Source organism: Phyllostomus hastatus, unplaced genomic scaffold (genome assembly GCF_019186645.2).
Source record: "Phyllostomus hastatus isolate PE091 unplaced genomic scaffold, TTU_PhHast_1.1 phas_contig_86, whole genome shotgun sequence".
NCBI lineage: Eukaryota > Metazoa > Chordata > Mammalia > Chiroptera > Phyllostomidae > Phyllostomus > Phyllostomus hastatus.
Window position 1 is genome coordinate 42,017,645 of NW_025333977.1, and position 26,574 is coordinate 42,044,218.

Below are 26,574 nucleotides of genomic sequence, written 5' to 3' on the forward strand. Positions count from 1 at the left end.
AATTCACTTGAATTTAAAGTGATTGTTGAGCTTCCCTGGGCCTCCATGTCTGGTGCTATGTCCTCTTCCAATTCAGCCACGTGGACCAGCCCTTCCTGGATCCCTCCACTGCCCACTTTCTCTTGCCTCTCTTTGGCTGCTGTGGCTGTTGCTGTTGCCACTTCTGGCACCCCTGATGCCTCTTCTGCCCCAGGATATGGGGGATCTGTCCGTGAAAGGGATTCAGAGGTTCAGGTTCCATTACCTCCCCAAGGGGCTCTTATGGTCAGCCCCACCCCTGGGGGCCATTTCCGCATTAACTACCCCCCAGCCCAAGGAAGGGTGAGGGGGAAGGGCTGTCAGTTAATATTAAGGTGGTTGTTGTTTCAAACAAAATGAAGCACAAATAAATAAAAGGGTTTATCTAAAAAAATAGATTGTTGATATATATATGTATTTATTGCCATTTTATTGCTCACATTTTTTAACCTTTTTCCCCTTTTTAAAGAAGTCCCTTTAACATTTCTTATAATACTTGTTTGGTGGTGATGAATTCCTTTAGCTTTTTCTTGTCTGGGAAGCTCTTTATCTATCATTCAATTCTAAATGATAGCTTTGCTGGGTAGACTAATCTTGGTTTTAGGTCCTTGGTTTTCATCACTTTGAATATTTTGTGTCGATTTCTGGCCTGCAAAGTTTCTGTTGAGAAATCATCTGACAATGTCTTATGGGAATTCCCTTGTAGGTAACTAAGTGCCTTTCCCTTGCTGCTTCTAAGATTCTTTCTTTGTCTTTAACCTTTGACATTTTAATTGTGATATGTCTTCATGTGGGCCTCATTGAGTTCATCCTGTTTGGGACTCTCTGTGCTTCCTAGACTTGTATGTCTATTTCCTTTGCCAAGTTAGGGGAGTTTTCTATCATTTCTACAAACAGGTTCAATTCCTTGCTCTGTCTCTTCTCCTTCTGGTACCCCTATGCTGTGAATGTTGGTGCACTTGATATTTTCCCAGAGGCTCCTTATACTATCCTCACTTTAAAAGAAAAAAAATTTACTATTGATTTTAGATAGAGAAAGGAAGGGACAGAGAGGGTGAGAGAAACATTGATTTGTTGTTCCACTTATCTATGCATTCATTGGTTGATTCTTGTATGTGCCTTGACTGGGAATTGAACCTGCAATCTTGGTGTATTGGGGTGACACTCTAATCAACTGAGCTACCTGGCCAGTGTTGGGAACCGCCCTGACTGGTATTAGAAGCTGAGACCCCCGCCTAGGCTAAAGCTAAGGGAACGCCCTTGGAACCGTGAGCCGGCAAGGAGAAAAAAAGCTTGTCTCCCTGGCAGTAATGCTGTTTCTGCTGCGGAACCCCAGAAAAGCTTGGTCGGTTAGCCAAAGACGGGTAAGATTCCCCACGGGGGAACAACCCAAGCCAGGCACGATCACTTTGGGAGGCCCCCCAAAAGAAGGACTTGGGGGGCTGCAGCAAAAGGGGGTGATGGACCCTCACTCCTCGGCTTTGACAAAGTCTGAGTTCTCAGCATCCGAAAGAAAATCTCCTTATCTCTCGGTGGCTTTAGTTCCCGTGCTCCACCTAAGCCTGAAACAATGACGGGGAAGTGCAGCTCGGTACTGGGAAGTGCGGATTTCCCGGGGTGATCAGGCCTAAGAAAGAACATGTAAATTACTGTGAAACCTTCTTTGTCCAAGAATGCTCTTAGTTGAATGAGGAGGGTCTTAGGAGGAAGCTAGTTTGTTCCTCAGCCTTACAGCTCTTTGACCCCCCAACTCAATAGACCGGCAGAGTTCTTTGTTTTATATGTTCCTTACTTCCCCTAATGAGTATTGTACGTTACCTGAGTTATTATGTAGCATGAGCCCAATAAAAGCAGGTATGGACGGTAAATCAGCGCGCTCCTCACTAGAAGGGGTGGCCATTTCGTCCCTACTTCTCCACAGAAACTAGTTTGTCTCTGTGCATGTTTTTTCTCGCGTATTGTCGAGCCATCCACAGTGTGCCGTGGTCACTGCTAGCCGGTGACCCACGCGCAACAGGCCAGGGCAATTCTCACTTTTAGGGATCCTTTTTTCATTTTTCTATTCTGAGTGTGTGTTTTCTGCTACCTTATCTTCCAAATCACTGATTTGATCCTCTGCTTCATCTAATCTACTATTGATTCCTTCTTTTGTAGCCTTCATTTCAGTCTTCATTTCTGACTCATCCTTTTTTTGTTTTCTCTCTCCATTTTTATGTTTCATATCTCTCTGTTGAAGGTCTCACTGAGTTGGTGCATTCTTCCCCTATGTTCCTTGAGCATCCTTATAACCAGTGTTTTGAACTCTACATCTGGTCAATTGCTTGTCTCCATTTTGTTTAGCTCTTTTTCTGGAGATTTCTCCCCTTCTTTCATTTGGGTCATATTCCTTTGTCTCCTCATTTTGGCAGCCTCCCTGTTTTGTTTCTATGTATTATGTACAGCTGCTACATCTCCCATCTTGGTAGAGTGACCTAATTCAGTAGGTGTCCTGTAGGGCCCAGTGGCACAGCATCACAGGGCATTCCAGGTGGACCCTCCATGTTGGCTGTGTGTACCCTCCTGTTGTTGAGCCTTCATTGTTGTTGGCATGTGAATTGGAGGGATTGATGCCAGGACAATTTGTTCCAAGGACCAACTATGACTAGAGTGAAAGAGCTTCTGTGCAGGGGCCCACACCACAGGGCAGGACTCACTTCAGGGCTCTGGTGCTTGCTGAGCCCACCTTTTGACTGTTGCTCATGGAGGTGGTTGCATGGTGCTTCATCGTGGTTAGAAATTGTCCACTGGGTGCAATGGCTCTGGGACCTCTTGAGAGATGTAGGCCAAGGTCTGCCACTGCCTGTGTCCTGCCCAGGGCCACCCGGCATGAGCTACAGAGTGATCTGCAGATGGCTGCTCCTTGTGCTTGGAGATTCTAGGAGAGGCCAAGCTGTGAATGGAATCCAGATGCCACTAATGCAGGGCTTGGGGCTGCTTAGAAAGAGTTATGTGGCATACTGAGGCCAAATGCTGCTTGTTTGGCATTTATGGATCTTTGAGAAATTTTAGGAAGATCTGCAGCATGAGCCAAGACAGATGGTTTTTATGGAAATGTCGCTGGAAGTGGCTTGGCTGTCCTGTAAATTGGATGGTGTGGGAACTCAGGGAACACTAGGGTGGGGCAAAGACTGTTAGCCTGGTTGATGGAGATTCTCATATGGCATCTGCCTGCAGTGCAGGGGGAAGGCTCAGCAAAGGAACAATGGCTTCTGCCAGCACTTCAGTCTGGAAGAAAGCAGTTTCTCCAGACCTTACCCTAAAGCCAGACAATTCAGTTTCTTCTTATAGGTGTATTCCTGGTGTCTTTCAAGCTGCTGCCTCAGCCCTTGAGCTCAGAGCAAGTTAGTCTGTCAACAAGTAAGTCCATGAGTAGGCTCTTTAAGAGGAAAGTCTGAGACTCCAAAAAACCCTTTATTTAACTTATCTATAATCCCCACTGTTTTTTTGCAGCCAGAAGTTGTGGGGACTTTCCTTCCTGGCACTGGAACCCTGGCCTGGGGGACCTGGTGTGGGGCTGGGACCCCTTACTCTTCATGGGGGATCCCCAAAGCTGAAATATGTCTCCCAGTTTTAGCTGTTACACGTGGGTGTGGGACATGCCTGTTCCACATGTCTGCCCTTCCTACCAGCCTTGGCGTGGCTTCTTCTTTATACCCTTAGCTGTAGGACTTCTGTTCAGGCAAATTTCAGGCAGTTCTCAGTGATGGTGTTTCTGTAGTTTAGTTTGTAATTTCGATGTGGTTGTGGGAGGAGGTGAGTACAGTGTTTACCCACCCTCCCTGAAGAGTAGGAAATCCTACTCTTGACTGGAACTCCTGTATTGACCTTTTAAGAATGTATTTTAGTGAACTTATGTTTATCTTTTGCCTCATTTATGTGAAAACCACAAGAATTTAGGGTTACCAATGAGTCTCCTCAGCACACAATTTATTTTTACACAATGAACAAGGAGCATTTTTTTAGGAACATCCTTATTGTCATGGTCACCCATTGGCATCTGAGCCTTGGGTTCCAAGAACTCTATGGTCCAAATGCATTAAATTTGTTTCAGTCCTGACCCTGCCCTGCTGCTCCAACCTTCCTTACTCCTCCCACCATTATCAACAGTAGAGGCCTCATCCTCATATGCACTTGATTCACTGTCTATAGGTGTTTCCTGGTAAAGGGTGGGGGGAGTCATTGAATAGCCCCAGCTATTTACTTTCTAAGCAGTAGTAAACACCATAGATATACAAAGTTGGTACTAGATCCTTGGAGCAGGAAAGAGCAGAGGAGCAAGTTGGAGCACAACAAAGAAAAGTCAGTCATCTTGTTTTCAGCTTTAGGGGAAATGGGCCTACAGTTTTTAATGTAAGCACTTTGAGATTTCTTGTTGCCAGTTTGAAAGAAGGAGCATTTCAATGCTGTTTCAAACACCATTAAGCTTTCAGTGTTTTCACTTTTAAGTAAATGCTAGACTGACACCTGCACCACATCCCTGACCCCCAGCCCAGGAGGGTCAGGGCTAGGATGAGGGTTAAGCACCATCTGGCAAGCAAACCACATAAAACTAGGCATTGCCAGTCAGCCATGCTTGTTCAACTCAATGAGAACTGTCAATCCTGGATCGTTTGTCCTTGGCTTATGTCTCACTTTGTTTGACTTCTCTTTTTTACGTAATAATGCTTATGCTCACTAACTTTTGATTAACAAATAGATTTGAATGCTGGAGAATGGAACTTCACTTTGTGTTTCACTTTAAATTGTGTGAATGGCCAGTCCAGTAGCTTGGAGGCTTCCTGATTATATTCACCTGATTTGATTGGGTTTATGTTGGGAGGGGAGAGAGGTGGGAATGGAACAGCTCTTTGGGCTACAGTTCTGTCCTCAAATCCCATTTCTAACAGGTTTTTCAGCAGTTTACATACCCTCAGTCTACTATTATCAGCTCTTTTATAATAACCTTGCAGGGGAGGCAGGCTCACCCAATTATGTTAACACATTACAGCACGACAACTTTGTTTTTTTTCAAGTTACTTTTAAAATTAAAACAATATCGAGTAATTGGATGTGGGCTTGTCAAAGCAGTAGATTTATAAAACATTTTAAACAATTCAGAAATAAAGCAGAAAATAAAAGCCTCTCATAAAGAAAGGGATTAGATATGGAAAAAGAGGTGAGGAACATCTGTTTTACTTGGGGTATATTTTGTAATTTAAAAAATATTAGTGATTTAACACTTGGGCCAAGATTCTTTTGACTTTGCTGCACAGACCGTCTTACCTTGGGAGAGATAAGCGTGGTAAAAATATTATTTAAAAAGGAATAAACCAGGGGAGGAAGGAGAGAATTTCTTTTTTTGTGAGATTGACATGGAAGTAGCCAGGCTTAAGTTTCCAAATTAAAGTGGTGTTGCCATTTGGGCTGATGTGCTTAAACTTCACTTCAGCCTCGTGGCTGATGGCAGAAAATCATTGCCCCAGTGGGGAATGGAGGGGAGCCCCCTTGGAGGGTCGGCTCCAAAATCCTGTCCCATGTGGTTGGTGGTTAGGTCACATAATGAAAGGATTCTTATTCTAAGTCACTCATCTTCAAGACTAAGTTGGCCAGGTACCAGTCACTCTCCCTCATTTCTAACCTCTCTCTTCCCCACTTGTTCCAGCCTTCCTGCTATTCTTCTGAGTCCCAAGCATGTGCCTCTAGGAGAGGCATCGTGCGGCTGTGCACAGGTTGTTCCCTGTACAGCGGTCTGGCTGAGTGGGCGGGGAGGTCTCCTTAGCAGCTCAAAACCAGCCCAGGCATGGGCTGCTTTTTCCTGATGCACTGGCGGGGTGACAGCTGCCCATGGGTCCTTGCACTTGCTGTTTCTCTCTGCCTTCCCTCTGCCTCCAATGCCCTCTGCCCTGACATTCTCCCTTCATTTAGTTCTCTGCTCAGCAGCACCACCTCTCAGAATAATAGCCCCCATCACTCTCTGCCTCCTCACCCTGCTTTATTTTCTTCATAGTTCACTAACTGACATTATATAATATATGGTATAAAATATATTTATACATTCTTTTCCCCTACTGAAATATAAGCTCTGTGAGGCCTTTGCTGGCTGCTCTATTCAAAGCACCCTTCAGAGTGCCCGGCATGTAGTGGGCACTTGATAAGCAGTTGTGGGATGTTTAAGAACACCCACCCCGAAGGCTTTCTAAGCCCAGAGTTAGGCTTAACTCGGTATTTGTTTTGTTCATGCTCAGGCAGAAGCTTCTCTAATTAACTGACCTCCACGACCCAGAAAAGCTAAACCAAAAATAGAAAACACAAAAGCTGTTGGCTGTGAACCTCAGTGACGGGGGAAGTGGTGTCTGCACTTCAAAATCAATCACCTGGGGAGCCTAACAACAAAACAAAGTCCCCAAATGATGCGTGCAACAGCGCCCCACGCCCTCTCTGAGGAGCCTCTGACAAGGGGTATGTTCACTGGTGAATTAGCAATTTATCTGGAAACATGTAATGTGGGATAGGAAAGACATACAATGCTTTGATTTGAATTTTAAAGGTCAATTCTAACAACGTGGTTTGTTGTTAGAAGTCCTCAAATATCTTCTATTAATAGCACCATGTAGCACCCCCGCAGCTCAGTAGAGAGGGTTGAGATTCTGTCTCCCCACAGTTTCACCTTAGCAGAGATCCTAAAAAGCATTAAGTCAGTACTGAGATGGTGACTTGGAAGTAGGAAAAACTTATGCAACCTCTTTGCCTACCGTCTGAGTTTTTAGAATTTACCAGATCTTCCTCCTGACAGTCTGGTTTAAAAATGCATGGAGTCTGGCAAGTGTCCCCAGATCGCTCAGAGCGCTGCTCACTACTGCTCACTAATCGTTGACCCCGGTGAGAGCACTGTTGGCGGGCGGGCTGGTGGACGGGTGGGCGGCTGCTCCCGCCCCACGCAGCACAGAGGCTTGGTGTCCCGCCCCTGCACGGAGCACCAAGGACAGCCTTTTGGGAAGAACAGAGGGAGCAGACCAGCCCCCACTGCTTGCTGTCAGCCTTTTGACACGTGCCCTCTCTTGGACGTGGCAGCTTCTGCAGATAGCCAGCGACCTGACCTCCCTCAGAGAGCCAGGCTAAAGGTCCCTGCCGGCCCAGTGCTTGCTGCAGGGGGAAAACTGCTCCTGGAAACCGGAACTCAGGAGAGGTGGGGGAAGATTTGCGCTCAGCGCCAGTAACTGGTGGGTTGAAGCTGAATTTTAAATGCTTTCCAGCTTGTTCTAGTGGATTTCGTGTTATTGTGCTTGATAAAGCTTAGGAAAGTGTAATCTTGTGCATTTAAGAGGGGTGATTATAGGTCTGTGTCTGATGGCACAGGAAGGTTGCCCACGTGGTACGTCCTGGGAAAAGAACAATCCGTGCCTTACTGCCCGAGCTGTTCAGGGGGTTTTGTTCCAACTGCAGTGCTTCCTGTTGCTTGCATTCTGCATGTTGTCTTTGATGACAGAGCTGATCGTGACATTACTTAGTCCTGGGTGTAAAAACTACAACCTGATGTATTTCCTCCTTCCAGTCCTTCCTGCAAGTTCTGAGTCTGTCCTGAGAGGACCTCCTCACTGCTAATCCTGCTCCCACAGTGGTGGCCAGTGACATTTCCACCAGGGCTTTCCCCACGTCATATGGGGAGGTATTTATATTTCAGAGCTTATAACTGCCAGCGCAGAGCTTTCTATCAGAAAGGATTCTCTTTCCAAAAGTATAAGGCATCCTGTGCTTACTTCTTCATTTGACAATTGGGGAAAATTTGTGATCAGCCTGGCCCTTTCTCCTTTTCTGTGAATGGATAAGATGCCACATGGGCACCTGTCATGGCTGGTCAGCGGTCCCTAGGTTAAATGGGAAAGGAGGGCCTTTGGGGACTCTTCTGGCCTTTCCCTAGCCCTTTCTATTTCTTCCTAGTGTGCAGCTTCTTAAGTTCAGTTCCCTCGATGTACAGATATGAAGACCAGAGCCCAGGGAAGAAAGACTGTGTGTGCAAGACCACACAGCTGGGTTTCTGACTCCCAGCCCTGTGATTTCTCTGAAACTACTTTGGGTACAGCGTGGGGTGGTTGAAAGAGCCCCGACTTTCCAGTCAGATAGGTCCTGGGCTTAAAGTTTGACTTTGTCACATACCGGCTATTTGATCATGGGCAAGTTGTTTAACCTCTCTGATCTGCCAAGGGAAGCCATAGTTGTGAATATTGTTGTATAAAAAGTGCTAGACACAGACTAGGTATTAATAACAGGTAGCTGCCTCCTCCCCTTTCCCTGCTTACTCAAGGAAGGACAAACACCTCTACAACATTGCAAAATACTGGCTTAAGATGGTACAGTTTTTAAGGATGTTTATCTTTTAGTAGAGATCCTGAAAAGTGAAAAAGCCATTGAGCTATGAAGGTATGAACTTTGGGAAGGTGAGGACATCTAGGCATAAAAGCAGGTAAATGCAGTGGAATGGGTGTTAGGGGAGCAGCTCCACTTGAAGGTGATGGGAGGAAGCCCATATCAGAACATGAAAGGCATGAAGACAGACATGGTCGAGTTCCAGGCAAACAGCCCCAGGGAAGGTTGCCATAGTCAGGTAATTAGCATTACTAGTTAGACTGAAAAGGGATAGAGCTCAGAACCAGAATCCCAGAGAAGGTGAGACACATGCTTATAGATGTGATTGGCTAACATTGGGGGTGATCAATTTGGAGGTGGTAGGGCCTCAGAACCTGGTCTCTGTGTTCAGGACCTAGAGAGGCTGGAGGTGGGGCCGACGAAAAGATCCCAGCATGCCAGCAACTGCTTCTGCTCTTTCCTTTCAAGCCTGGCCTGAAGAGGTTTTGTGTCATGTCAGTTGTCATTGGTTCTTTTTTTTTTTAAATTTATTTGCCTGTTTTCCAGGCCATTGAAACAGAACATATGCATTTTTTAAAGATTTTATTTATTTTTAGAGAGGGAAGGGAGGGAGAAAGAGAGAGAGAGAGAAACATCAATGTGCAGTTGCTGGGGGGCCATGGTCTGCAACCCAGGCATGTGCCCTGACTGGGAACCGAACCTGCGACGCTTTGGTTCGCAGCCTGCGCTCAATCCACTGAGCTACGCCAGCCAGGGCTAGTTGTCATTAGTTCTTATTTGCATACTGAGTGGTTTTCTTTAAACAAACAAAAAAACCCCCAGAATTCTAGGGAAAAAACCCTAAACTCTAAACCATTAGCAATTCTCTCCTAATCTTTCTTGATATCCTACTGATATTTCCTGTAATTATAATCCACGTGTGAATTCCATCTTATGTTCTGTTCTAAATGTAGTTCTTTCTGTGAATTAACATAGTACACATCCTTTCCATTTTTAATGCCTCCGAAATGTTTCATCCAGGTTACAGCACAGTTCTCCACTGGAAGTATGTGGGATGCTATGAATATCATGATTACCTACTGCACCATCATAAGAAGATCTTTGGACACTTTTTCTTTTGGGTTGTTTCCACAGCATAAATTCCCCAAAATGGAATTATGAGATCAAATATATGACCAGTTTGGTCTCTACTGTTTATGATTAACAAATTTCTTCAGGGAAATGAAAAAATGAGATATTTCTCCTTATTACCCTGTCGACCCAGAGCCCACCCGGGACCCATGCCCCATATTCCACAGGGACATAACCACACTTTGTCCTGGACCCTGGGTTCCCACACTGTATGTGTGCAGCAAGGTTTTAGCAAGGCTAGCCTCCAGGCTGAGGCCAGAGTCCCTGCTGGGGAAGCTGACTCATGCTGGCCTCCGCTCAAGGCTGACCTCAGCCCCAGAGAGAAGCCGGAGAGGAAATGCTGCTTCTCTTTCTATTTAGAAAGCACGTGCCTCGTGCAGCAGAGGGGAGGAGGACACAACTGAACTGGAAAAGGACTTGACTGTATGGATTATCACAGTTTACTGGAGTGTACTATTGCCAGGTCTTTCCATAATGAAGACCCTATTTGTTCAGTTAGAAGTGGAGATAACTAATTTTTATTTACTGTTGCTCTGCATTTTGTTGTTCCAAAGGAAAGTGGTAAGTCTGTCTCACTTTCTGCTGAGCACTAGCCTCAGACCACTAGTCTGTGAGCTCTCGGAAGGCAGGGCCCTGACCTGCTGTGCTGCCCACCGCCCTGTCCTGCACATGGTGCAGCACGGTGCACAATGAATATTTGTTACATCCCTGAATGAATGGATGTGGGAGACTTCTAAAAAATGAGACAACCCAGTTCTTTTTTTCCCAGGGAACTTTCTATCCAAGCTTCATGTGGAGGGTTTTTTGTTTTTTAAATAGGTAAGGGTGACAACACAGAGTTCAGCAGACTTAAAGTGCATACCAGCTATGTCCTTCATGTAAAGACCAGCCCAAACAAAAGGAAATTAATTTCAGAAATTCTCCTGTGAAACGCAGTTTCATCAGTAATTTTCAGGGAAACTTGATGATTGTTTTGAATTCGGCCGGTGGTGGAGGGAATGCAGATGTGATGAGTCAGCACCAAGGCCCCATCTCTAAATAGTCTGGCGCGAATTAATCATTAGACAGCACTCAGGGCCTCACCCATGTTCACTTTCACTTTTCAAGATTATGTTTCACAAATCCACCAGTGACACTGAAAACAGTTTTTCTCTCAAAAATTTGGTTTAAAAACATTTATGGGATGAATAGGATACTGTTTTTTCCATTTCCATGCAAATTGGTTGTTGTTAGTGTAGAAAGCCATTGTTTTTTGATATTATTGAAGTTTCATATCTAGCCACTTTTTGAAATACTTTTACTGTAGCTTTTTTTATTGTTGTTGAATGTCTTAAGTCTTTTAATTATACCCTCATATCATTTGCTATCATTCTTTTAACCCACTGCTTGACATAATTTACTAATATTTTATTTAGAATTGTTTATATTTTCATAAGTAAAATTGTTTTGTAATTGTTGTGTTACATATTTTGTAGCAGGTTTTGGTATTACGGAGATACATGTACAGTGAACTAGTGGGCTTTCTATCTTTTTTTGTGATCTGGAATGGTTGGAAAAGCACAGCAATAATCATGTAGTGCTTATTCCAGAGCTGTAATGTTTTAGAACATTAGGAAAACATATCAACCTAGAAAGTCATCAAATTAAAGGTAAAAATTATGTTATTGTAGCAATAAGTGAAAATCTGATAAAGTTAAGTAGGTTTTCTAATACAAATTCCAAGTATTACAGGAACAGAAGGAAACTACCTAAACCTGCCAAAGACTGAGAATTACAGTCAGCGAAATCATCTGGTTGAGAGAAACATTACAGCAACTGCTGTTAGAATTAGTGACAAAGCTGGAAAGTTTTAACTAATGTGATAAAACTCCCCCATAAAGCTTAAAGATAAGCTTTTTGCAGTGGTGTGACCATATGCCTACAAAATGCAAACAATTCCAATTAAGAAACAATTAGAACAATTAGAAATTTTAGCTCATTTGATAAATACCAGATGTATATACCCAAATCATTAGCTTTCTTTTGTAACAGGGTGCAGCCAAGAGGGGGGCCCCAAATAGGGATTTGGAATGGGGTCCAGGACTCAAGGTGTCCAGGAAATATTAGGATGTCCTCACCCCTTCCCCCACAGTTGTGAGTTGGGGGAAGGGACACATGGAGCAGGGTCATTGAGAGCTCTTTTGTATAACAACAGCTTTGCAGCTAACCTCTGGCATGGCCATTTAACGTATCTATCTATAACCTTTAACTGGTTTCATAGATAGGTTAAATAGCTGTGACCATGCTTTGAGCCAGGGGGAAGGAAATGACTTCCACCCAAGAGTAACTGGGAGGCAACTCCCCCTGGTTACAGCTCCCCCTGGTTATAGCACGCGTGTGAGACTGGCTCCATATAATGGGGCTACACCTGCCCAGACTCACTATGGCAGCCCAGTAAAGCTGGAAGGATATGAGAGTGCTGGCAAGTGTGGCCGATTGTGGGAGGAGTTGGAAATGGGGCTGCAGAGGAAGATTGGCGTGAGGATTTAAACCGAGAGGCAGCAGCCATTGGGGGGAGAACCACTCAGCTTTAGCCAGAGTGCAGACCCCCTCGCAGCTTTGCCAAGGAGAACCACATGTCTTTGGAAGAGTAGAGACCCCCTCGCAGCTTTGCCGGGGAGACCCATGCGGCTGTGGCAATAGAAAGGAGAGCCACACAGCTTGATCCTGGCCCTCAACACAGCTGATGGTGCCGGGAGCCTGAATCTACTTCTTTTCCTGAGATACAGTACCCCAGTTTAAGGCAGAGGGAGAAGGAAGCACTGTGTGTGTGTGTCTATGGGTATCCTAAAAGACTTTGATATTTTGATGAAGACATTAGGTCACTACTTTAAGTCTGTGTAGCTTTAAATAAACATTTCCTTTCCTTTTCACAAATCTCTGGCATTGAGAGATGTCTTTCCTCTGGTGGCAGACAATGCGAACCTAGTGGGGGGTCCTTTTGGTAATAGTATATCATACCCCCCCCTTGGCCCTGGTGTGTTCTGTAACACTTCTATATTAACAATTATCTGTTAGATATGGAAAAAATACCATTCATAATAGTGACAAAAATTAGAAAATAACAGAACAAAATCAAGGATAAAGGTACAAAAATTATGTTTTTTTAAACTAACATTTTATTAAAGTACTGAAACAAGTAGAGCATTATACCATATATATGGGTAGAAGGATTAAATGTCAATTCTTAACAAACTAAGAGGTACATTTAATGTAATAGAAATGAAGACATGAAGATACATTTTGTTAGAAATTAGATAATGATTTAAACATTTGTATGGAATAAAAATATTTAAGAGTTTATTGGATAAATTTGGAAGAGTAGTAAGGAAGCACTTTCCTTAGCAGAGAGAACAAAACTTAACTATAAAACTCCTAAAATCAAAATAATATAGTTGCAACACAAGACAATTACAACAGAATTCAGAGATATACCGACTATATATGAGGACTTGTATCATGAATTTGTATTTTAACTATGTGGGAAAGGATGTGTATTAAATGGGGTTGGCATAATTAACTGTTCATCTGGATATCTGGAAGGGTAAGTTCCTAAGTGAGTTTGTTTGGGTTCAGATCCTAGTTATATGCCCTAGTGGTGTAAACTTGGTGGTTCCTTAAATTCTCTAATTCTTAATTGTCTTATCTTTAATCTGAAGTCTATAAAGTACTTCGAATTAGAAGTACGAATCCACATAGAATTGCTTGGTAAATGCTTGTTCTTATTGTTACTCTTATTATTATTATTTCTTCATATTATATAAAACAAATCCCAGATGGATTAAAGAGCTAAACTTAAAGCATAAAACAATAAAAATAACAAGGAAATATAAGAGAGTATTTGTATAGTCTCAGTTTGGGGGAGATTTAACCTATAGCAAGATGGAAAACCCAGCAGCAATAAAAGAAAAATCTGATGAATTCAACAACATAAAAATTAGAAACTTCTGCCTAGAAAACAGTGGTCTTGAAGTCAATATAGGACGGACAAGAAAATATCTTTAAAATACAAAGAACTCCTACAATCTGATAAAAGAATAAAAAAAGAAAATGGGTTCAGGATATGAAAAATTAGTTCACAAAATGAATTTCATTTAGCTGATAAATGTATAAAAAGATGCTCAACTATACTAGACCAGGAAAACACAGATTGCAGTAGTGAGCTATTTTTTTAATCCATCAGACTGACATCAATTTGTAAGTTTATCAATTTATGAGACTGGTAACATCCAGCTCTGGCTGGAGAACAGGCATCATCAGCATTGTTGACCAAAGTGTGTCTGCTACAGTTCTTGAAAAGTTAAATCTTGGAAAGTTGGCAAATCAGTTAAAATAAAACTTGCACATATTTTGACCCAGCAATCCCACTTTTAAAAATCTAGCCTGTAGAAATACAAGTGCCAATAATTAAAAGATAGGCGTATAAGGGAATTTGTTGCATCATTTTTTTGTAGGCCACACCCTCAAAAACAAAACAAAACAAAAAACGAAACCTGAAAATAATCTGAAGATTTCTTAAACAAGGTAATGGGTGACCAAGTAATGGAATAGAGTGCATTTCTACAAAGGAATAAATGACACATGCCTGTACTGACCTGGAGTAACAAAAGCAAGTTCCTGAGCCATGACGTAATAGCCAACATTTATTGAACACTCCAATGTGTTTTCTTCCTGGGCAGTGATCTCCTGTGACCCAGATGGCCCTCTGAGGGAAACCAGGATCCCTTCAATGATTTCAAAACAAAATCACCTCTACCACCATAGGAGGGGAACTTGTTACGTTCTATGGCTTGGCTACATAAGAGCAGGAACATCAGTATAGGCCGGGCCTCACATGGAAAGTCTGCTACAATAAGCCTTGACATAATGAGGATCAAACCTTAACATGGTACCAGATACAGAACTTTTTCATCAGAATCCCGTCTTGCTAAAGAGTGATTTAGTGAAAGATGTGACTAGATCTGTGGAGGAAGCTCAGCTAGCCCAAGAAGTCAAAGTAAATACCCTTCAGGAAGATTATCAAAACTATTGCCCAATCAAGGGAAGAAGCCTGCACATACTTCTAGAGGAAAGACGGGACCTCACTGTTTTGGATGTTTCAAATAGTCACGAAGTATGACATGTTCTTCTCATTTCATTAAAAGAGATTTGTCTTATGTGAATGATGTTTACCTTCTGTTTAGCATTAATGTTAATCTAATTTTCTGTGTCAACCAATTGTTCTAAAGTTGATTGGAACTGGATAGATACTCCAAAAAAAGTAGTCCCCCTGTTCTTTGGTTCTGCTTTCCATGGTTCCAGTTACCCACAGTCCAAAAACATTAAATGAAAAATTCCAGAAATAAAGAATTCGTAAATTTTAAAATACAAACACACATATACATACATACATGCATGCATGCATACATAAATATAGGTGATATTTTCATTAAATGTCCATACCAGGTTTCTTGCTCATCATGTCTGTATCTTTGTCTCTGGCATATTCTGGGTTTTGGCTTTCTCTTATGTTTTTGTATTTGCCAGAAATGTGTGTTCCATTGTTGACTTCCTATTATCCACCCCCTCCTCTTAAAAAAATGTCTATATAATAATGGGGTGGCCATTGTGTATGTTTGGTTCAGCCTCTTAAACCAGAAGCCTTTAATTTCATGTTATTAAACCAGAGATAGGGAAAAAACTGTCCTGCATATGCATGCATTTATATATAGATATAAATTCATATAAGGGCAGAGGAAGATATGGAAGGATACACATGAGAGTTAACATTTGATTTGACACCTTGGCAATCTGTTGTCCTTGAGAGGAAAGCTCTGTTGATTTTGTAAATAATATTATTTTACTTTCCAATTGGGGCTATGACCTGAACCAACAAGCTACTATATCTATTATCATCATACTACTTTTTCAGTTTTGAATTAATTACTCACAAAGAATGCAAAATCCCACAACTGCCAAAACAAATCATCTTACTTAAGGCCTCTACGCCAAAGAAAGTTTTTTAAAATAACAAAAGCTAGGGATAACTCATATTGTTTCAGAATTTAAGAGCACTAGTCTTCAGATTTCCATTTTAAATTTAAAAAATCTATAGAGAGAACTTACTGGAAAAAGAAATCACATTTAAGAACACCTTTGTGATATGTGCTGAGAGCACGGGAGATTTTAAAACTACCTTAGTCTTCTCAACACACGTACTTTGTAAAATTATGTCCTTTGATTTTTCTGCTAGTCAGTGGAACAGCATGTCCCATTCTCAGTGTGCTAAACCACAGGATTAACTAATATGCAAGCAAAAGCAATCACATTTATTAAAGTTCCCATGAAGCTGTGGTCTAAAACAATAAACCATAATAATTTGGTATCCATTAATCAAGTAAATTTACTGTTTCTAGTATATTTTAAATTCCCTATGATTAAAAGGGTGAGAAAGGGGAAAATATTTATTTTTATAAAGGATAATGTTGGGAAAAGAATAAACCCAAGGGAGCGTAAGCAATTAATTTGCATTACTTGGCAACTGATGGTTCTGGCAAAACCCATATGCAAAGGGTTAGTGGGCTGGGTTGAATCAACGGTAATCAACCACATTCTGTCATTGAAGTAGGTGGCAGGAATTTAGAACCAAAACGATTGCCTGGAAAGCCTGGCAGAGGCGCAAGAAGACAGATGGCAAAGAAAGGGAAAATTTTCCCCCATTCATTCACCAAATATAATTCAGTATCTCCTTTTTACCAGTGTTAAGAGCTTTTCAAAATTGATCTCATTTAATCTTCTCATGAACACTTACAGAGAGAGAGAGAGAGAGAGAGAGAGAGAGAGAGAGAGAGAGGGACAGAGACAGACAGAGAGAGATAGGACCAATGTAACCCAGCTACTAAGTAGAAGAGCAGAGTTTTGAATGTAAACGGGCTGATGTCAAGGTCTGTGCTCTGTTCTCTTTTTTTAGGACTGTTGCCTACACCAGTAGAAATTATTTGCTGAATCTCTTTATTCCTTGCTAGAGTGTAAACTCCTTCACAGCAGAGGCTGTGTCCGCCTTGTGCATCCATGTGTCCCTCATTGTGCTCCACAGCTTCCTCTGCTAGGAGCAGGGCACTTCCTGTTCCATTTACACTCCATTTGGTGCAGCCTGCTGAGGATTTTTCCTTTCCTTTCCTTTCAGCCAGGCTTCGGGTGCCCCTTTCTGACAGTTTCCTGCTCCCACTTTTTCCTTCAAAGCCATTTCCCATGCAGCAGACAGTGATCTTTTAAAATGCAGATCAGATAACCTTCATCTTAGAATCAAATCCAAGTCCTTACCAATGACCATGGCCCTGTTAGGGAGCTGCCCACGGGTGTCCTGTGGTCTCTAGCCTCTCCGTGTTCCAGACACACCAGCTCTCTCCCCATTCCTCATTATTCTGAGCTCTGTTTCACCTTGGAGCCTCTGGGTTACAGCTGCTTCCTTTCCTCTCTTGGTTTTCTTTGATTATCCTAGAGAAATATATGCATAAGGGAGCACATACAAGGATGTTTATTGCAGCAATGTTTGCAATACAACTGAAAACAGCCTAATATCTTGTGTCAGAAGGGGCCTATGCACTACGGTGTATATCCTTTGTACTTCAGATTATGTAGCCGTTAAAAACACAGACATATGCACAGATGGGAGTATGAATTGGCATAGCACCTGAAGAAGAAAATTTGACAATATCTATCAAAATTAGCAATGTAAATATTGTTTCACTGTGCAGTTTCCCTTTTGGAAATTCATCCTACAGACAGACTTCCACACAAAGAAGTTTTGGTACACAGAAAAATCAAGTGGCCTCTACTAGAAATGCCCGCAGGTGGTGCAGTGACCTTGGGAGTGGGCCTAGACTTCCTCTTCCTGGTGGAAGAGGGAAAAAGTGCTCCAGGGAAAGACTGAACGTATAGGAGGGCAGAGGGTATATACGGGAACACAGATCTAACATTACAGAAAGTTCTACTGGGCAAGACAGGTCTAGCCTACACCACCATTAGGCCATTGAAATGCAGCTTGAGATGTGCTAAGAGTATAAATACACACTGGATTATAAAGGCTCAGTCCAAAAAGAATGAAAAATATTTTAATTTTATATGGATTACATGTTGAGATGATATTTTGGATATATTATATATTAAAATATGATTAAAATTGATTCTACTTTTCAAATGTAGGTCTTAGACAATTTTAAATTACATATGTAGCTTATATTATATTTCCGTTGGACAGAGTTGATCTAAAAAGCACAGGGGAAAAAGTCGACAGGGGATCCAGTTGGAGCAGGGCTGAGGATTAAGGAGGCATTTTGAAAATGACAGCCTCACCTTGTTCCGTTTTGGTCCCAGGTGATGTGTGGTGGTTTTCAGTTTGACCTGTGGAGGGTATGGGGCTCGACACAGAAAGCAGTGGCGTGGGTTGATGCAGATGGACATTGTTTGTGGAGACAGTTCAGGACTTTCCCAGGTTCTCCTCTCCCCATGACAATGGACTCCCCTCTGGTCTTGTCTTGGCTGGTAATACCTCAGCATTCTGCCCCCTTTTACACTGGAGTGCACCCTGAGTAAGACCAGCCCTTCTCTTAAAAATGTAAAAAATGCTCACCTCGCTTATAATAAGAGAAACACAAAACAAAGTACAAGGAGATACCATTTTTCACCTAGCTGACTGGCCAAGATAAAACAAGATAAAAAACCTGGGTGGGCAAGTTTTGGGAAAAGGGGGTAGTGTAATTTAGTTAGTACAACCTTTATGGAAGACAAACTGATAGTGTCTAGCAGAACATTCATTGTGTATATTCTTTGACTTAATCCTGGTATTTTGCCTACAGTTATACATTGTATAAAATGACATATGTAAAAGGTATTCATCACAATAATGTTCATAAAAGATGAAGACTGAAAATAACTTAAATGTCCATTAGTAGTAATGAAATAAATGATGTGTATAATTTCAATAGAATTATAAAATAATCACATAACTTCACAGCAGGCAGCCACTAAAATAAGGCAGATCTAGATGTACAGAGAAGGGTCTCCAAGATATATCATTAAGTTGTTTAAAAAAGAAACCAAGTGAGACAGTGTATGTAGCACACTGCCATTTCTGTGGGAGGAAAACTCAATGTATTTACTCACTTACATAGTTATACAAGTATAGGTTTTTTGAAGGGTATATAAGAAATTAGTAACAGTGGTAGCCTCCAAAGAAGAAGTGTGTATTGTAGGAGAAAGGAGACTTTACCTTTCACTGTATACTATTTTCTACCTTTAACAACTTATAAATTATATACATTGTTAATCCAATAAAACTAAATAAAGCATATAATGACTTTTATATAGGGCATTTCTTCTTATCACAATTCTATAGAGCTTCTTTTGCCAACACTTCACAGTATATGTCTTTCATGGTTCTGCAACTCTCTTTTTGCTTCCTGGAGTTGAGAGTTACAGTATTTCCACTCAGTTACTAAGGAGAAATATTTTTGTATTTATTTATTTGATTGTCAAGTACAGTATCTGGATTTACTAATTTTGGGGGCTTTTTTAAAAATCCTCATTCAAGGACTTTTTTTTTCATTGCTTTTTAGAGAGAGAGGAAGGGAGAGAGAGAAGCATCAATGTGAGAGAGAAGCACTTACTGTTTCGTTGCCTCTCATATCACATGCACCTGGCCTGGGGATAGAACCCAAGAGCTAGGTATGTGCCTTGACCAGGAATTGAACTCACAAACTTTCGCTTACAGGAGAATGCTTCAACCAACTGAACTATACTGGCCAGGGCTAATTTTTAGGTTTTAAGGATTTTGATTTTTCCCTCTATTTTGTCCTTTTTATCATACTTAAACCATTTATCAAGTTAATGAAAGTTTAAAAAAACACATTGAGAAGTCAAAGTTCTCCTATTCTTTGACATTTTTCTTGAAATATACATTTAAATGATACAGAACTGGAAAAAAAAAAAAAACCCAGACACCCAATGCAATGTACCTTCTATCTGTTAAAGAAAACTAAAAAATCAGGCACTTCTGTGTTTTTAAAATCTGAGTGAAAACTCTGCAATAAACATAGTAGACACTTTAATCCATTAGAGCTGTTATAACAAAAACACCATGGACTGGGTGGCTTAAACAACAAATGTGTATTTCTCACAGTTCTGGAGGTTGGAAGTCCAAGATCAAGTCTAAAGGATTTGGTGTCTGATTCGCAGATGGCTGCCTTTGTGCGGTCCTTGCAGGCAGGCAGGAAGGGGGGAGAGAGTTTTCTGGGTGTTGTTTGTAGAGGCACTAACCACATTCAGGAGGGCTTGGCCCTCACGACCTATCTACCTCCCAAAGGCCCCACCTCCTAATTCTAGGCATTGAAGGTTAGGATTTTAAAGTAGGAATTTTGGGGGGAAACAAACATTCAGCCCATAAGAATGGGTACATTTATTAAATCAGAAACAATACCTAAGGAAGAAAATGATAAAAAAATGTATTTAATTTGCTTTACTACCCACTTTTCTGAAGCCAAATACAAAGATCAAATGTGAGTCTCCAAAGTCTGGACTGAGTTTTGTGGGTAACTTAATTGAATTGGAAGTATAAAACAAAACTCTGATTTTATTATAATTTGCCCATGGAAGAAAAAAGGATGCATCAAAATGATACATCAAAGGATGCATGCGTTTAGTAAATGATCTGAATTCACAGAAAATTTTCAAAAACTGTTTCAAGGTATGATGGTGAAGGCCCTTCGTTTGTAAGGTGTCCTTGGGCCTGGTCATAGTAAACCAGGGGCTCTTGCATGAGGTCTGGGAGCCTCTGCAGAGTGGGTAGGTTATCCCCTGAGGGCACTTTTTTCCAACAGGACTCGAATTTTGGCTCAGAGTGGGTTGAGTCGGGAGATCAGAAGACTGGGCTACCTGGCATATTTCAAAAACACAAATTGTGAGCTAAATGATTGTTGTATTGAGCTACTAAGTTTTGGGGTTTGTTATACAGCAGTAGGTGTGGTGACTCCCCATCAGCCATTGGCAGGGAGTGATGTATCTCACATTCCCACCAGCAGTTGGCATTATTGAGCTTTCTAAATTTTACTCATCTTATAGGTGGGTATATAGGCATAAATAGTATTGTTTAAATTGGATTTCTTTAGGATTATAAATGAGATTGAGTATCTCTCCATATGCTTGGTGGACTTTGGGCTTTCTCTTCTTCAAGTTGCTATCTTTTTCTTGATGATTTTTAATCCTTGCATATTCTAGATATTAATACCTTTCCATTTTTAGATACTACAAATATCTTCTACTATTCTGTAATCTGATTTTTATCCATGATGACCTTGTTGAATAAAACTCAATTTGTTTTTATGTAATCAAATGCATCAACATTTTGCCTCACGGTTTGTGTTTGGGAAGTTTTAAGAAATGCTTCCCAACTCCGAGGGTCATGGAGACACCTTACTACAATGTCTTTTGTCTTGTTTAGAGTTCTTAGAAAATTACATTTTTCATTCCTCTTTCATTCATTCTGCTAGTTGGAAAAGTGCATTCTCAAAAGGGCCTTTTCAACCATGACATCCTGGTCTCATGACCCTGCTTTGGTGCGTGGTGTGGGATAGGGTCTGGGTGTTCTTTTCCTTCAGAGTGAGTCAGTGTCCCTAGCACCGTCTGTTGCACAGTTCATCCTTTCCCCCATTGGTTGTGGGGACACCTTTGTTGTATATTAAGTTCTCGTGTGCAAATGGCACGTTAGAAATCTTCTATTCCATTGGCTAATTTGTCAGTTCATGTGCTATTACAACACTGTTTTTTGTTTGTTTTTACTATAACATGAGGTTTGATATTTTCTTGATTCTAGGCATTTCACCATATGCTTTTATTCTATATTCTCACATAATCTGCTCAGAAACCTGAAAGTTCAGAATTATTATCTTTATTTTACACATAAGGAAACAGGCCTAGAAAATTTCATTTCATTGCCTGAGGTTCGTGTGCTGTTGTACATACAGTACAGCTGGGGTTTGAGTAAGTCCGCCTGGCCAGAGAGCCCTGTTTTCTTTCTAACACGCCTAGTTCGTCAGCTCCTGGTCTGGTCCTATAAGCTCACTGAAGAGTCCTGACCAATTGGGAAAGGAGAAAAAATTCATCATCTGTGTCTCTTAGCAAACACTGGCGTGGTTCTAGGTGTAACTGCCCTATTTTCTCACTCAGACCCTTCATATCTTTCTCAAGTAACAAGACTAGTGCTACCAATGTGCAAAGTTTTAAAAATCCATGTTCTGAGTTAGATTTAGGTCACATATGTGATAATTAAAAAAAACATAAATTTCCAGATGCTGGGAGTGATGTAGTGTTTTCTAATTAATATTCAATTTAGCTCAATGGTTAAAAAAAAAAAGCCAGTAAGCCTAGGTCCTCACAATGTAGATGACTGTTATTACCCACCCTCTTTCTTTTTAGGAGAACCCTGACTTTGCAGGGTTACTATGTAGGTAACAACCCCCTAGTCAACCAGGTCCTCCATATAAGCCAATCACTGTCATCTTCCTCTCCTACCATCAGTTGGTTTACACCTGGGCAGGAACCCATTGCTGGCCAATGAGACTGAAGGGAAACCTACCAGGGTGGCTTCTAGGAAGTTTTTTTCTTCCTCAGTCTTAAACAAAAAAGATATACAAGCTTTCAAGAAGAAAGGGACACCTCTTCCTCTTGTGTGATGTTGGGAGCTACGGCAGCCATTGGGTGACTGACAAGTGGGCTGACCTACCAAAGATGGCAGAGCAGAGAGGGAAAGAACCAGGTCCTGGTGAGACTGAACTGGTAAAGTGACAAATCCTGAAACAGTCTCACCTCTGAACTTTTAAAAATATATATTTTATTGAATATGCTATTAGTCATCCTAATTTTTCCCCCTTTACCCCTCCTACCCAGTACTCCCATTCCCTCCAGCAATCCCCCACCCCCTTAGTTCATGTCCATGGGTCATGCATATATGTTCTTTGGGTACTCCACCGACTATACTGTTCTTAACATCCCCTATGTTGTACCTACCAAATTGTACTTCTTAATCCCTGCACATTTCCCCCCATTTTCTCTCTTCCCCCTCCCAATTGATAACCCTCCAAATGATCTCTGTATCTATGATTCTGTTCCTGTTCTGCTTATTTGCTTAGTTTGGTTTTTGGATTCATTTATTGATAGTTGTGAATTTATTGCCATTTTAATGTTCATCATTTTGATCTTCTTTTTCTTATATAATTCCCTTTAACATTTCATATAATAATGGCTTGGTGATGAACTCCTTTGGTGATATTAAAAATGTCATTTGTTGAATAAACATTATATTCAAACAGACCAAAGGTTTATAGTAAAAAGTAAGTTCCCTCCCACATCTGATTCCCAGCATTTTAAGTTTCCTTCCCTAGTGGCAAGCATGGTGGCTAGTTCTTAAAGACATACAGGGTCTAGCACAAATAATTTCCCTTCTTTTTATTACAAAATCATAAGCATGTAATTCTGTAATGTAACAATATCACACTCAAGCATACCATATGACATTTTAGGTGAAATGTTCCAATTGCTGTCCATCTTGTGCGAGACATTCATGTACCCTACCAACCACACTCAAGCAGGCCTTACTTCTGCCGAACTCTGTATATTGCATAAACAAACATACATCTTGTATTAGTTATCTACTGCTGTGTAACAAATTGCCCCAAACTTAGTGGCTTGAAATAACAAACATTTATTATCTCACTCTTTCTGTGGAGAGCAGTCTGGTGGCTTACCTGAGCCCTGTGGCTCAGGGTCTTTCAAAGGCTGCTGTCAGCTGTCGCTGGAGCTGTGGTCACCTCACAACTCCACTTAGGAGGATCTGCTTTCAAGTTCACTGAAGGGGTGTTGGTAGGATTTAGTTTCTCACAGGCTGTTGGGCTAATGGCCTCATTTCTTTAACTGGCTTTTGGCCTGAGGCCTCCTTCAGTTTCTTGACACAGGGGCCTGTCCACTGGGCCCTGCAGAGCATGGCGACCAACTTAATTAGAACGAACAGGTGAGGATAGCTAGAAAAGTCAAGGAAGACAAGATGGCAAGGTTTTTTAATAACCAAATCTCAGACCGGACATTTTACTGTTGCTGCATTCTTTTCATTAGAAGCATGTCAGTAGATTGGACCCACACTCAAGGCCAGGGGGATTACATATAGGGCATGGTTACCAGGGCTGAGAGATCACCGGAGGTCATCTGGGAAGCTGCCTAACACATGTCTGTGATGTATTTCTATCTATAGGTACCTTTGTTGGGGACGCACAAAGGTTCCTACCTTGCTTTTGTCATGCAGCCGTGTACCTTGGAGCCATTCCTAAGTAAGTCAAGATCTCTCAGTCTCCCAGCACTGGCCAAGCACTGCAGCCCCACTCATACGCTGAGCATTCTTTGGATGTGCCATATACATTATTAAATAGTCCCTTGTCGATGGATGGATGGATGGTTAGGGCATTTTTAATCTTTTGCTGCAGTGACTTGCCGTATATATCCATCACTGGTGCGAGAAGGACATCTGGAAGGTGAACCTACAAGCAGAACCTCTGAGTCAAAGGGCAGGTGCACTTGACATTTTGATAACTGGCTGAGTTGCCATCCTGGGGAGGTTGTACCAGTTTATTTTCCAACTCCAAAGTATAAGATTTGTCTACTTCACCACAGCTTCTTGAGGTATTTCCCCCCACAAGTTTTAATGAAAAGGGAAAGGAGAAACTGGACAAAAACTAAAAACCAAAGTCTAATAAATGGCATAAATTAAGTCATTAATTTTTAGCAACTAAAAATGGAACAATTTTCTGTTTGCACAATGGAACTTTTCTGTTTGCTAACTTGATTTGGATTAACCAGGGTATTTTGCTAGCATCATATACAATTGAGGGACTTCTGTGTTTAGGCCCCATGGGGTATGCTGGTGACCTGCTCTGGCTCCAGTCACTATGATCTCAGAGAGTATCCGCCCCACGGAAGCTTGTGCAGCTCTCGAACAGCACACAACTTACAGGATTGCATCTGGAGGATGTGACACCAACAAATAGCAAACTAAGTTTACCCTGAGTAGTTATTTACTGTATAAACTACGGCTTGGGTCATTTTTGTCATTTCTGCCCATACATAAAGAATGGGACAGAGACAGTCTTTGCTGAGAGTCGCTCGGTTCCCTGCTTTGCAGGGCTTGCACGGAACCGGTGTTCAACCCAGCCCGCACCGCACCCCGGTGCTGCCCTCTGCGCCCTCTTCACAGTGCCCAGGGGCCCCAAGGCCCCACCACCGCTCCAGTCCCTCACAAGTGTGCCAGAACTGCCACCAGGACTCAGAGGGCACCATCAGCCGCCAGATCAACCGGGGCTCACACTGCCTGTGTCTACCTGTCCAGTCATACTACTTTGTGATGACATGGCTTTGAAGAACTTGGTCAAATACTTTCCTCACCAATCTAAGGAAAGGGGGAACACGCTGAGAAACTGAAGAAGCTGCAGAACCAATGAGGTAGCAGGGTCTTCGTTCAGGATATCAAGAAACCAGATGGTGATGACCAGGAGCATGGGCTGAATGCAATGAAGCATGTGTTACACTTGGGAAAAAGTGTGAATCAGTCACTACTGGACTTGTACAAAGTGGCCACTGACAAAAATGACCCCCATTTGTGTGACCTCACTAGGACTCACTACCTGAATGAGCAGGTGAAAGGCATCAGAGGACTGGCTTTGACTGCGTAGCCAGCGTGTGCAGGAAACTGGCATGGCAGGGCATCTCTGTGACAACCATGCCCTGGGACACGGTGAGGAGAGCTCAGCCTCGGGTTGGCTTCCCTGTAACCATGGGGGCGACTTCCCTGGTCACCAAAGCAGTACATGCTTTTCGGAATTACTTGTATGTACCTTTTCTGTAACTTGTACCAAGTCATCCACTTATGTCTTTCATTTATATCATTTCTTCAAACAAAGTAATTTGGTACCCCGCCTAAATAAAATATAACAAAATATAATAAAACATAACCTAAACTCAACTAAAATAAAAAGTGAGGTAAAAGAAGTCTTAGAGTCCAAGTATAGCTCTCCTTCAACTCCCCTCCAAACTCTGGGATCCTTTCTACAATCAGTCAGCTTCTGCGTATTTTCACAGAGAAATACTGATTTCTTTAAGATAGACTGAAGGTAGCAGGGAGGGAAGGAGGCATAAACGGCTTCCACTGTTGCCCTCAAGTCTGCTCTTCTCTAGGCTGCTGACTTAATTTTGCAGCATTCCTTCTTCCCAGGACTTGATTTCCAGATGCACCACCACACTGATTTCTCTCCCTCGAACATAACTCCTATTTGAAGATTTAAAGATGACAAACATGAAGACATCGCAGTGCCAGTTTTTCTGCTGATCCCCACAGGAGACAGGAGGTGCACTTTCAGGATCACTGGGTGAGAGTTTGCACAATGACAAAAAGCTGCTGTGAATTAGGAAGTGCTTTGATAATATTCATAGCAGCACAATTCACAATATCCAAGAACTGGACGCAACCCAACTGTTCCTTGCATGAGTGGATAAACAAACTGTGGCACAGACGTACAACGGAATATCATTTAACCTTAAAAAGAAAGGAAATCCTCACACGTCTGTCACGGATGAACGTTGAGGACATTATGCTAAGTGAAATACGCCAGTCATAAAAGGACCAACACTGTATGATTGCACTTATGTGAGATACATAGAGTAGCCATATTTATAGAGACAGAAAGTTAGAATCGTGGTTTCCTGGGACTGTGGCAAGGAAGGGGGCACAATGGCAAGTGAGTGTTTAATAGGTACAGAGTTTAGTTTGGGAAGGTGAAAAAGTTTTGGAGATGGATGGTGGTGATAGTTTGCCCAACAATGTGAATATTCTTAATGTCACTAAACTGTACACTTACAAATGGTTAAAGCGGCAAATTTTGTATTATCTGTATTTCATCATAATAAAACAAATTATATTGTCATAGCAGT

At 41.7% G+C, this 26,574-nt stretch overlaps 1 protein-coding gene across 2 annotated transcripts in view; it reads right to left on the bottom strand.

Annotated features, from left to right (window-relative positions):
- Positions 1-26,574, bottom strand: part of PAQR9 (progestin and adipoQ receptor family member 9) — a 44,407-nt gene that overhangs the window by 12,032 nt on the left and 5,801 nt on the right. Inside the window, exon 2 of one of the 2 annotated variants that reach the window (XR_006787141.1) lies at positions 23,361-23,621. The exons of the other annotated variant lie outside the window; for it this stretch is intronic. The gene's annotated coding sequence lies outside the window, so the exon portion shown is untranslated. Of the gene's footprint in view, positions 1-23,360; positions 23,622-26,574 lie in introns of those variants that run through there. 2 annotated transcript variants of the gene reach the window in all.